Below are 13707 nucleotides of genomic sequence, written 5' to 3'. Positions count from 1 at the left end.
AACATTTTATCTTGTATTTTATACTAACTGGCAAGTCAGTTCCAATCGGAAACTGTTCAAAATAGTAATCAACAACGCAAAAAGGGGCTTGAAATAGACCGTTTCAGATCCTTACGGCTGAGGCTGCAGTGGCGTTGGGATCTGCTTTTTCTCTCTCGTTCTGGTAACCTTCGAAATGCCCCTATCGAAATGCCCCTATATAAAATCAAAGACATGTCAGTGTACAGGTCTACATCTTTATTTTAAAACGGCGCAAAGTCTTCTGTGCCATGTGTTAAATGGAATCTCAAAACATGTCCATTTAAAAAACAAAATTTATGTCAAACATTGAATAAGAAAATTTACTTGGCATTTACTTACCTAAAAATGCTCTACCGTAGGTAATGAAAAAATTAAAATTTTCTTCGCTAAACTGGATGAGGTCACCACCTTCGAGTTGACACGCCTCTCGTGCGTCAGTATAATTAAGGCAGTGGTTTCTCTTTGCTTCATATCTGTAGCAGAAAGGTCGCTCATCGTTGCCAACATAACGAATGTAGTTCTTTGGACACGTATCTAGAATAAGCAAGCGACAGACAAGATGAAAAAAGGGCAAAATCTGGTTAGACAAATGAACTACAACGCAATGCTTCATTACTTAGAAGTCTGCTTAAATAATATACATCATAGCATTGTTTTCTATACTGTAATGCCTAACTCAGCAAACCACACTATTAGGCACTATTAAAAACTACATTCTTTATCCAATAGTAATACTAATAATAATAATGTAAAAACATGAAACAAAGTCAGAAAAACATGAGACAGTTCACTATGTTGTAATACCTTAATGGCATTGTGAATCGAGTTTTGCATACACAAACATTGTCCATTTAATGTGAAGATTATTTGATGCTAAACGTTGAGAAATATGATGTTAGTCCATACATTAGTGACTTAATCATCCGGTGGCTGTTTATTACAGAAACCGCGCAGATACATGATAGTGATGGAATCAATGTGCCCGGCCGAAGAATCACATTTCTCTTGTCAGACTTTTGTTGAACAATGAGTTAGAACTAATGTTACTGTTCATTATTGTAAGTTCTTGGTTGTGTAGAACTTGTTATTTTACTTTAATGTGCAAAATAGTATGCATTTGATTGGGACTATTTATAACCGTATTACGACTCATTGCATCATCAGTACTTTAAACTCTCGCTCGATTCTCATACTAATTCGCTTGTCCGTTTCGTTCATTTCTACTTAATCATAGGTATGAATATATAAATAAGATTAAAAGTAAAAGCGCACACCACGGACATTGAGAGGACAACTTAACTGCGTCTAAATTTTGTGTTCAGAGGGATTTTTTTCCATGCAGTTTGAAGAGTTGACTTGGTTACCGCCATGGTCAACCCTGATAAGGACAAACATTGATTGGCTAACTAAGGTCATATGACGTGAATAAGAGTATATAAATACGAGTGCAGACAGGGAATTGGCAGACAGCTGTCAGAGCAGCAAAGTATGAACATCTAAGTGGAAAAGAATTTCGGCCATGTATTCTAAAACCATCACTTACATATTTGTACATAACTAATCTTAACTTTGGCACTTTAAAATAAATAAAACTGAATCAAATTGTTGTGAGAAATTTTAATAGATTTATTACATATTGCTATTGAATTGAAATGTTTTATAATTATCATATAATTCTTTATAAAGCCGCTGTTATCTCCCACCACACTGCTCAAGTACACTAGTAGTAAAAAAAAATTCCACCAAGATCACGCTACCATGTCAGAATGTGTTACAGTCAATCTAATACATTTAGCTGTTAATAGACGCATGAATTTAATAATATAATTAATTTCACCATAATATGGTGTATTACAACGCTGTATTTTGGCATTTGGCATTTAGACACACAAGACTGTTCTATATTATCAGAAGCTGATATTGTTGTGACAAACACTGTGTTGATGTGACAAACACTGTGTTGATGTGACAAACACTGTGTTGTTGTGACAAACACTGTTGTTGTGACAAACACTGTGTTGTTGTGACAAACACTGTTGTTGTGACAAACACTGTGTTGATGTGACAGACACTGTGCTGATGTGACAGACACTGTGCTGATGTGACAGACACTGTGCTGACGTAAAGTCACTATGCGATATTGAAAGGCATGTTCTATCTCACCTTTATTATTTATAAAAAGCATTTTTAAGTCCTGATCTCTGGTCTTTTCGATATATATATAACACGGGGTGCTACAATAAGCTGTCTATTCATACATGGAATGATACGATATATATATATATATATATATATATATATATATATATATATATATATATATATATATATATATATAATAAACTGACTACGAACAGTGCAAAACCAGTATTTAGCTAGCCTAAGCGCTTTCGACTCAGTCTTTTTCAAAGGCAAATACAAAACATAGACAAGACAAACAAATAAAACAGACAAACCGTTGTCTTTGTAAAACTTTACATGACTGACTTGTTGCGGATGCTGAAAGATATTTTATAAAAGTTTTGCACTGTTCGTAGTCAGTTTATTACATTTATTTTAATCAATCCCTGACAAACGTGATCCCTTGCTGGATCCAGTGCACTTGAAAGGACCGTTATTTGCCATATGATTTGTATTATTTACATATATATCCTGAAAATAAAGGTGAGGCACACAGCAATGTACACTAAAATTTAAGTTGGATACAACAACAAATGCAGCCAAGAATTAAAGAAATGGCAGCCATCATATATCCCAGAGCATTCAAGCTATGTTGCAGCACCGTGCATGGGCATGTCTCTTCATGTTGGAGTGTATACAAGGTGCGAGATTTCGTAGGTTCCATACAAGTTCCCTAATCAAGGTCACAACATAAGAAATGGATCCACAAGAACATTCATCTCGTTATGTTAGTTAAAAATATGTATGCACTTGTGGGGTAAGTCTTCACAGTTTCCGTGTTACGATCAAGTGACAAGTTACATAATCTAGGGGCATGATACATGATGATGCTTATTACTGGATATATGTCTGATTTCGTGACGTGTCCTTCAACATCTATTTACCACGTTTACCTAATGACGTCAGACACAATTGCAGTGCTGATTACAGGAGAATCGAGCGGGATAGTTTTGTACTAGGCCGAAACAAACATTCCAATGTTTCGTTTTCAAAAATGAACTTACTGTAACGCTTTTACTCAATGCGTGCAAATAATTCCAAAAATCTTGTCATAACGCTCTCAACATGATAATCATTTTGCTGCGCGTACTGTAACCTGTGATTGGGTTCTCCGCCATTTTCTGATTTTCTGACGATTTCCACCTTTTTAGGCTTCAACTCCATGAAATATTTCAGGGACAAACTTATGTAGAGAAGTTACGAAAGGGAAACGGAACCGTTCTAGAAATCACATGGTACATTTACACTATTTAATGATAAACAAGAATGGGACCTCGAGCAAGCATTGAAGACTAATATCATTTATTCATTTTTGTCCATCCACAATCAATTCACATTGAATTGTTAAAACTCGGAATTCGTGCAAAGAACGCGTTTTGTCTAGACTACTGGGACTTTATCTGTGCATGGGTGGGGGATGTAAGATTGTACATTTATTGTCAGAGCGTGGGAATGGCAATGAATATTTCTCAGCAAATCGATCAACCAATCAGCATGTATCACCATTGGGCAAGTTATTCAGACACCGCGTACTTTTTCTGCGTATTTTACATTTTCTCTGTTAGATGGAGCTGATGGTTTTGTTACGTCACATTTTACAAAATCTCCCCTACCTTCATTGTCACATAAGTCGGACCCCGTCTTTTCATCATGCACGACGACCGCTCCGGTGGCCGGGTGGTTAGAGCGTCCGCCTCGGATGCGGAAGGTCGTGGGTTCGATTCCCGGTCGAGTCATACCAAAGACTAACAAAAATGTTACTAACAGCTACCTTACTTGGCGCTCAGCATTAAGAAGTTAGTGTTGGGACTGGTCGGCCTGGTGTCAGGATAATATAACTGTGTAGGACATCATGTTACATGTCCGCGGCATGATGCCCCAGTGCTAGACATGACTATAAACAGTACACTGCAGACATCGTAGCGACATGACTGAAAAATTGTTACAGCTACGTTAAAGAAAAATTTTAAAAAATCCATGCACGCCGCCATATATGGAATGCTAACCAAAGACTAGTGAAATTCGTTGTTCAAATGTAGGTTAGAGAAGTAGTGCTGTGAAAGATGTAAGATGGGTACATAGAAGATACACAGTCGGAAAGACAGTTCGCTTACTCTCTCTAGCTTCGGTCAGACCCTTTTTGATATATTCCAACTTCCAGTGGAGCTCGTGAATCTTCTCCATCAACTTTTCGACAAGATGTTGGTCATTCGCTTCATATTTACTAGAGATTGGCGTGGTCATCAACCACAGAAGCACTGCCCCCATGACTGTCGTCCACGTTAGTGGTGCCATTTTATACTGTAAACAGTTAAATAGAAACTTTTATTTGACAACGAAGCTATGGTACCGTAAAAATAGTATCGATGTGTTTCTTTCCTAGATTAAGGCACTATATGACTACATCTTTATGCCAGTGTCAAATGTTAAAGGCAACTTAGAGATGTAATTTTATGCCAGTATCGAATCTTAAACCTAATTTAGAGGTGTAATGTTATGCCAGTGTCAATTCTTAAAGGTAACTTAACGGTAGAGGTGCAATTCCGACTGTGGACATAATTCGTAAGACGTACATGCTCGATGTCACACACAAAGCTAGCCTAGTTCTGACGAATTGATTCGTTTTATAATCGGTTGGGCTTCAAGCTAGAGGTTTGGTTTTGTGGTGTTTAACGGTTATTTTTTTAGCATGGCGGCCAGTATATTTTGGTGGAGGAAGAAACCGGGAAGATCACTGGAAGAATCACCGACACAAGAGAAGATATTGATAAGCTTTCTCACCTACCCACGCTGGTCGAGCCCAAACTCGAACTCATGAGGGCTTGGGTGAGATGTGTCCAGGTAGGAAAAGCTGTATATAGATTTGGTTAATGGCGCATTTTTAAATGTACCATTCTATCCATATGACCTTGTCAGCTATTTGGAATCAGGTCACATTTAGTACTTCCAGTTCAGTACCCACGAATGTAGTTCTAGTCTATTTTTATAACATTTTTTCCTCTCTCATTTTGGTGGTGATAGAGTTTATTTATGCATTTTTGGTAGGGATTTAAAGGTAATTGTTTATTCTTGATAATATGAGCTCAGGGTATTGTTGTCTGTGTGTATTTTGGCGACAGTGCACAGTGAGTAATAAGGCCTTGGTGATGATCCAGAAGTGAAATACGTTTTGTTTACATGTTGCTCTGTTGACAGTCCAGCATCTCAAAAAAGAGCAGGTCAACCTTTGACGAGAACTTCACCATGAAGTCATCTCTGAAGGCATTTTGGATTAACATATGATTTGCATTGATTGTCACACAGTGGAAAGGTCAGTACTGAGAAACAAATGTAGAGAACATATAGTAAAATTAATTGTGTTCTATGTCTATGCGAGGTCGAATAGCCGGTGTAGTTTAAACATTTCAGCGCCATTTTAAATAAAGTTTTTGGGGGTTCGGTTTCATGTTCTAAAACTTAAATAAAGCCCCAGCCCACGCAATTCATTTATAGTTAATATACGTATATGCGAAATATATTGCATGTGTAGTTTTTATTTATATACAGTTCATAGTTCATGGAAATCGTTTCACCGTCAGCATGCATCCAGAAGCTTTCAATGAACTAGACTGTAATCACCTATATGTTTAGCTTGCCGTAAAGGAGCACGGAACTGCCTTGCACAAAATAAATTTAGAAGAAAGTGGCGGTGATATTTGAGATGTTTGGTCAAGGGACTTTTTTAAACGTGACGACAATAATATGTAGCATTTTTCTATGGTAATTTAGAAGCGGAAGTACTGTAACATAAGGATTAATTTAAGGACTACAAAAGGCATATGTTCCAATTAAACATATTTCAAGATACGTCAAACTTCCATATTTTTCAAATTTTTTCAGAATTTATTTTTCCTTACCTGTCAGTTTTGTTCCCAGACTGATGAGTTTACGTTTCATTCCCAATCATTCTAGAAAAATCCGTATAATGTGTTGACACAAACCAGAGTTTGTTTGTATATTGTTTCTGTCGTATTCTTGTCAAATCCCAGCTCATAAAATCTGCTCTAGTACTTCTTATTTTCCACCCTTAGCAGTTAGATTTACTTGGTGGGAGTAATAGACCCCGAGTATCCTTCGAGTGACAGCCACTATGTTCAATATGTCCACTATGTTCAATATCTCCACTAGTATAAAGAAGGCTTTTAGCTCCCATTTATTTGCATGTACAATACACATAATGTAAAATGAATCTATCACAATATAAGAATGTCATTACAAATATACAGCACCACTGAATAAAGGTATCGGTATTTAGTCTTACTTTCAACTGCTTTGGTCAGAAGCACTGTACAGAATGCACAAATCTATATAGGTCGCAGTGAATTTCATTAGTTGTACGTTGAGCAGTACTAACAATCATATCCAGATGCCAAGAGTCGTTACTCTAAAACGGAAAGTACCCGAGCAGTGACTTTAAAAGGCAAAATTCAATTCAAGTTTAAGAAGAGTTCAATATACATCCAAACAAACAACAAACAAACCCACAAAAAAAATGCAAAAACCCTGTTGCCCAGTTCACAACCACCGACTTCTTCAAATTAAAGTTAGAACAATCCTAGATATGTTTATAAAAGAGAGGATGCCATGAATTTGACTTATAAAACATTGTTTGACAATTTTCTCCAAAACTTGCCCCAAAGATCAACAAGAGGAAACGATTAAAAAGTTTGCGCATTTGCAAGAACCACATGGTTTAGACCCCAAAGTTTCAGTTAAATTATTGAAGAGCATGGTGGAGATGTGGTACGCCAAACACTGACTTCTCAAAATGCACAAGTGTTCGAAAAGTTTTAAGGAAATTCCCCCAAAATGAGAAAGAGAAAACAAAAACAAAGAAACTTACTGCGCATCTTCAAGAATTTAGTACGTTAGGCTGAAAAGTTGCGAAAAAATCTTTGCAAAAGTTTAGAAGAAGTAATAAAATAACTTCCAACACCTAGACCAGTGAAAACACCTCTAAAAACACCACTGAAAACACCACTGAAAACAAAACAGATTCAAGATAATAGATCAAAATTAGGATTAAAATAAAGTATTAACGTTGTGCCCATTCAAATGAAACAGTCGTTTCAAAAAAAATTCTAGCAACATGGAAGAGAAAAATTTGATAAACTCTTCAGTAACCCAATTTTTCAAAGCAATTACCTAAAAATAAGGCTAAGAAACCATACACTGTACTTACCAATGATCTATTTATCCTACAAAGTGTTACTACCAATTTTCGAGGCGCGGAGTGGAGACATCTTAAATCCATATCTTTTTTTTACAATTTGTCAACATTACCCCAAAAATGACCTATAGGCAAAATGTTAAACCTTATGCGTATTTACAAACATGTTGAGCCAAGAAGTTTAAATCAAATCGTTTAAGCAGTGACGAGCAGAAAACTTCTCCAAAAGCCCACTTATGGACAAAATAAGATTAGGCACAGGCAAAGTACAAACTTATTTGGCATTTATTCCAATATTCACAGACAGACAGCCGGACGGATAAACAGACTGACATTCGAACTTGGTCACAGTTTCCCAGGTCTTCACTTGAGTACAGAGATTGCAAGGGTATAGTACTTGTACTTGTCAAGTTGGGGCCCCGAGTGGCCGAGTGGTCTGAAGCGCTCACCGTTACGAATCACTGCCGTCTCACCACTGTCTGCCTGTGTGGCAGTAAAATGTAAAATAATTAATGTTCTTTTGTTGTAGTAATGACAGGAATGCATAGAAAATAATGCAACATTCATGTTCATAATCTGGTTATTTTGGTCGACAACGTTAAACATTGTAATTAATTTGAATGTTTGTTGACCAAGACCATTTTTCCTAAATTAGAGCACATATATCTTGTGTGTATGTGTGCGTGCGTCTGTGTGTGTGTGTGCGATTTGGATTTTTAACGTAGTTTTAACAAGTTTTCAGCCATATCGCTACGATGTCTGCAGTGTGGCAGTTTATAGTGATGTTGGGACGTCATGCCGCAGACATGTAGCATCATGTCCCACCCAGTCACATTAATCAGGCTGACAAGTCCTAACACTTAAGTTCTTAATGCTTAGCGCATAGCAAGGCGCCTGCTATTACCATTTTTACAAGTCTTTGGTACGACTCGGTCAGGGATCGAACCCGCGTCCTCCCGCACCCGAGGCGAACGCTCTAACCAATAGTCCACCGGAGCGTTAGAAAGATAAATTGATCGGCATAGTTGCAGTTTAATACACATTTTTACCCATTACACTGGTCAACAGTGAAATCATTACTGACTTGAAAAGGCCCTAATCTGTAGTATTTTGGTGTGCCGAACACGAATATAACCGTGAAAAATTTGTATTGGCTCTCGTTTTGAAGATATTCATATACCTCATTTTCTATGTTTCACTGTGTAAATTTCTCCAGTAGGACTGCAGCAACATCCGGAATAATGATGTAACATTGCATAATACCATCATGCTCACATCATCCACAGTTGATTGCATCATTTTCTGATGCAATGCAATACTAATGCCATGCGGCTGCTGAAGTAAGTTGACGTCAGCAGTGTACTATACATGTGTAGGCCTATTATACTAATGCCAGGTGGCTGCTGAAGCTGACGTAAGCAGTGTACTATATAAAGCCCAATCAGATAGGTACAGCATTTAAAATATTTTAGACGTTGTGCGAGACAGTTCAAGCTACTGTTACATAAAACTTATTATTTTATCCATTTACGTACAATAAAGAACAGTAATGCCTCGAAAGTGTGTTAATACCGCGGACAATTTTTGCTATATTTGTGGGGAAGTGACATTTGCCAACCAGAAGAAATTCTCAAGTGAAGAAGGCATATCATCTTTACTTCGGATGCAAGGTTGGTGACCAAGACAAGCCTTGGGCTCCGCATATATGCTGTGCTACATGTACAACACAGCTTTCACAGTGGTTGAATTGCAAAAGGTCATCAATGCCGTTTGCAGTCCCAATGGTGTGGAGAGAGCCAAGCAACCACCTAAATGACTGTTACTTCTGCTTGGTTCCTCCTCTTTCCGGCGGAATAACGAAGCGAAAGAAGTCGAGAATAGTCTACCCAAACATTCCGTCTGCATTGAGACCAGTTCCACATGGTGAGGGACTTCCTATTCCAGAACCTCCAGCAGAATATTCTCTTGATTCATCTGACGAAGACAAAGGTGAGTCGACCTGTTCTTCTCCTGGTCCATCAGCATGCAGTGATCCAGATTTTCACTGTGGTGCATCATCAACCCCACACAGAATAACACAGGAAGAACTAAATGACCTGATTCGTGATTTGGACTTATCAAAGAACAAGGCAGAATTGCTAGGATCAAGACTCCAACAATGGAATCTTCTAGAAGAAGATGTCACAATTACTGCATATCGAAAGCGCCACCAGCAATTGGAGCCTTTCTTCAGAAAGGAAAGTAATCTGATATTCTGTTCCGATATTGAGGGCCTCATGAATGCTTTAAAAATCACTCATGACCCACAAGAATGGAGACTATTTGTGGACTCTTCGAAACTGAGTCTCAAGGCTGTGCTTTTGCACAATGGAAACATTCTTCCATCTATTCCAGTAGCGTATGCTGTCCACATGAAAGAGACATACGATAACTTAAGGCAGCTACTGAATTCCATTGAGTATAACAAGTACAGCTGGCACCTCTGTGGTGATTTGAAGGTAGTTGCCCTTTTAATGGGACTGCAGCAAGGATATACAAAATACATGTGTTTCTTATGCGAGTGGGATAGCCGAGCAAGGGAAATGCACTACATGAGGAAGGAATGGACTCACAGGCAGAATGTAGCCATTGGAGAGAAGAATATCCAACACCCAGCTCTGGTTGAGGCTCAGAAAATCTTGCTACCACCCCTTCACATCAAACTAGGTTTGATGAAGAACTTCGTGAAAGCCATTGACCGGACTTTGCCAGCATTCCGATACCTGCATGAAAAATTCCCTCGACTCAGCGAAGCAAAGATTAAAGAGGGAGTTTTTGTGGGTCCTCAGATTCGAGAGCTTTTCAAAGATGACCGGTTCAACAACTTGCTGGAAGGTGACGCGAAACAAGCATGGAATGCTTTTTGCCTAGTTTCTACAAACTTCCTCGGAAATGTTAGGGCAGAAAACTACAAGGAACTAGTAGAAGACATGTTGATGAAGTATAAGAAACTTGGCTGCAATATGTCTCTAAAGATTCACTTCCTTCATTCCCATTTGGATTTCTTTCCTAGCAACTGTGGTATTGTTAGTGATGAACACGGCGAACGTTTTCATCAAGATATCGCAACAATGGAACAAAGATACCAGGGAAAATGGTCCACTACAATGCTGGCTGACTACTGCTGGACACTCCTCAGAGATGCTCCCGAACAGCTGTACAAGAGACAGGCGAAGAAATCTAAGATGTAGTCAATGACTTGATTTTTTATAGGTAGGCTATTACAGTTGACCTTTTACTATTGGAATGCATTTCGTTATGTAAACATTAATTTCTTGCAGATTACAAAAAAACTAGAGCCAATTTTGCAATTTGACTGTCATATTCGTGTTCAGCACATAAAAATTGATAAAAATTGACTAATTTTATTTCAGTAACATGACTTTTGTAAAAATTTGTTGTCCAGTGTTAGCAATTACCATAGTGTAATCTAGCTACTCAGGTCAGTTACAATCAATTGCAATATATAGTTTCTGATGTGCTCATTTTGAAGTCGCAAGGCCAAGATTACACGATGTAATGACAAAAAATGAATAGTACACCGTAACGAAGGCCAGTAAAGCGTGACATATGGGTCAAGGAAATCTTTCATAGCTGTGGGGGGGGGGTGTGTGTGTGTGTGTTTTTTGGATTTTTAACGTAGCTTTAATACTTCTTCAGTGATATCGCTACGATGTCTGCAGTGTGGTAGTTTATAGTGATGCCTATCACTGCGGAATCATGCCGCAAACATGTAGCATGATGTCCCACACAGTCACATTATCCTGACACCAGGCCGACCAGTCCTAACATTAACCTCTTAATGCTGAGCGCCAAGCGAGGCGCCATAGCGTTGGTTTAGTACACATCGAGATATACCCATTCACCTACTTTCATTACTAAATGCCGAATACAGTGTACAGAGTAATAAAATACTTCCAAACTAAATTCACACACATTACAAATAGTTGCATTGTTTTCAGTTAACCCATTGACTCCTCTTTACTTGGTTGTGCCATGAAACCCATCCAAAATGTTGCATTGGACATGGCAGAAAAAAAATGTCGATATACCACAAGGGTGCGGATATACAGATGATGAAGTATATAAATGCCAGTGCGACGCCACGTCAGGAGTAATACAGTAGCCCTAAATTAGATCTAAAAACAATAACGATTATCATCTTATCTATTTAAATAAATATATTGGAGGTATATGGTTTAAAAAAATACTTTTACTCACAAATTGATGCGCCACGAAATCACTGTGGGTCCCAAACACCAATGCTCGTGCTGCTTTCCTTCTCTTATAACTTTCACTATGGAACAGACAGCACGTGCATCACGATATGTAGTCTATGAATTGAGTTGTCTCACGCATGTGTAGTTAAAAAGTATTTAGTAATTGCATTCATCGTATGGGCATATATACTAACTGGATACCTTTATAATTGACAGTTCTGACCCCAATCCCAACAACAACAAAAAGAACAGAAAAAGACACGGGGAAATTCAGGAATATGAAATAAATACTGATTTAGTTTACATTGATCCTGTTGCTGCTTCAGTTGCTAATAATGACGACGATGACAATAGTGATAATACTAATTATAAGAATATTCTACCACTAAACAATATTACTATTAATAGTATTAGTGCTATAGTATTATTGACCAATCCAACAATAACAGATGCGTGCAGCAATAGCAAAATGATGACGAGAAGACGTCTGTGATAATGACGTCGACGAAGACAAAGATGACGAGGACGATGGTGGTGTTAACTACATCAACGCTGACAGCAATGGCGACAAGATACCGGCGTTGTGGTTTCAAATTGTACGACTCATATGTATTTTCATAAGTTAGGATGCAATATTGATTTCTACAAGGAAACCGCTCAGTGATCTCAATGTGCATTACTACAACTCTACATTGCACAAGATGTATCGAAAATTGGGTTCACATTGAGTGTTATTGCCTCGATTGACTCTTATGGTTTTAGGCTTGCTTGTCGTCGCGTGATATTGTCACAAATGTTGATACTTTAACTGGAAATAATGACGCTATCATTATTTTACATTATATAAGAAGTATTGTTGTTGTTGATCAGTTGCCAGTATGGAGTGTGATGTCTAATAAATTTAATATCGACAAGACAACTAGGTGATTCTATAGAGGGCTGGCTTTAAGACAATTTCCCTATTCCCAATAAATGGTGAGAAAAAGAATGCGATAAGGCAAACAATAATAAAAATTACTGGCTACGACGCTTAAGGTTCTTAAATACTGAAACTAAGTTTTATGGGGAACATAATTCAGCGTTTAAATAAATAATTGAACTCAAGGACAGATACACCAGATAATCCAAGATGAATAAATTAACTCAAGCGAGGGGAAACCCTCGACAATTTTGGCATATTTTGAAACGGGAAACGCATTGTTCTCAACATGAAGTGGAATATATCTCCCACAAAACTGGTATGAATACATTACATCTTTATTGAAGATGTGTGCCTGTGTGTGTTTGTGTTTATGTGTGTGTGTGTGTGTGTTCAATTTTTAAAATAGATTTAACAATTTTTCAGTCGTATAGCTACAATGTCTGCAGTGTAGCAGTTTTTAGTGATGTCTAGCACTGGGTCATCATGCCGCAGACATGTAGAATGATGTCTCACCCAGTCACATTATCCGGAAACCAAAAGGACCAGTCCTAACACTATTCACTTAATGCAAAGCCCCAAGCGAGGGAACTGCTAGCACCTTTTTTATAAGTCTTTGGTATAAGTGGACTGGGGTTCGAACGTGCGATCTCCTGCATTATAGGCGGATGCTCAAATCAATAAGCAACCGGGCCGATCCTTTATTGAAGATGTCCGTGTCCGAGTTAGAAGACTCTGCAAATATTGTTAGTGAAGAACTTCCTCACTTACACGTGGAAGACTTAAATGTTGGCTTGACTTCGCTTGCGAAGATTTAGGAAGGTGGATGTCCACGGTTTTATTGCACGCGTGCTGGTGGCTGACGAGCCCAATACGTGACAGATATGTCCATGCACAGTGGCTGCAGGAGATTGTCTGGGTTGTGGTGGGTGCTGCTGATGGTTCTTGGATTTTTCTTCGCCATCTTTTTTCTGTCAAGATGGCTCGTCTGTTTTGTTCAAAAGTGGCAGTGGCCGGGTGAACTGTACGGCTCCAACTTTCACTGTCAGCAACTTATGATGCCCATTGACGGTGATCGATGCCACAGGTGGCGAGGGTCTTTATCAAGGAGTCTTTAT

At 38.2% G+C, this 13707-nt stretch overlaps 1 long non-coding RNA gene across 1 annotated transcript; it reads right to left on the bottom strand.

Annotated features, from left to right (window-relative positions):
- Positions 1-366: 366 nt before the first annotated feature.
- LOC149798957 (uncharacterized) lies at positions 367-11802 on the bottom strand. Its single transcript, XR_016420852.1, has 3 exons — positions 11672-11802; positions 4317-4503; positions 367-555 (listed from the first exon to the last, which is right to left on the bottom strand). It is a non-coding gene; the product is annotated as an uncharacterized LOC149798957 (long non-coding RNA).
- Between the last annotated feature and the right edge of the window lie 1905 nt (positions 11803-13707).

This window comes from Sinohyriopsis cumingii, chromosome 5 (genome assembly GCF_028554795.1).
Source record: "Sinohyriopsis cumingii isolate HCF-2022 chromosome 5, ASM2855479v2, whole genome shotgun sequence".
NCBI lineage: Eukaryota > Metazoa > Mollusca > Bivalvia > Unionida > Unionidae > Sinohyriopsis > Sinohyriopsis cumingii.
Note: the sequence above shows the minus strand (reverse complement) of the source record. Positions and strands in the feature narration are given on the sequence as shown.